Source organism: Odontomachus brunneus, unplaced genomic scaffold, assembly GCF_010583005.1.
Source record: "Odontomachus brunneus isolate Ranch 3 - 2012 unplaced genomic scaffold, Obru_v1 Obru_scaffold_016, whole genome shotgun sequence".
NCBI classification, from domain to species: domain Eukaryota; kingdom Metazoa; phylum Arthropoda; class Insecta; order Hymenoptera; family Formicidae; genus Odontomachus; species Odontomachus brunneus.
In genome coordinates this window covers 2,225,075-2,225,554 of record NW_022639466.1, presented here as the reverse complement: position 1 = coordinate 2,225,554, position 480 = coordinate 2,225,075, and positions in this window count along the sequence as shown.

The following is a 480-nucleotide window of genomic DNA, read 5'->3' as shown; positions in this document are numbered from 1 at the left end:
TATATATATATATATGTATATATATATGTAAGTAATAATATCGTAATAAGTAGGTTTGTGATACCAGTCAAATCTAAGTCTGTTATCAACAATTTCCATGGAGGTTTCCAAAAAATTTACCTTGCCATTATCGCCAAAATCGATCGTAAACTGAAGGCGTGGATGGAAAGAATTAAAAACACTCAAGATACTCTCAACAAAAGTTCCTGGAACAGCCAAAACAATATCGTCAACGTAACGAAAATAAAAAGGCAAACAAATCTGTATTGTCTGAAGTGTTCTTTCTTCAAGGTCTTGGAGAACAATATTACAATAGCTATGAACAATAGCTATGATAAGAGAGAGAGGCGAACCCATTGGGGTGCCAAAGGTCTGTCTATAAATCCTGCCATTAAAGCTGAAGTAAGAAGAATTGAGGACAAATTTAAGTGTTAAAGTAAACTCATCCTTAGGAATTTTACTAGCCGTCTCCAAAAAACA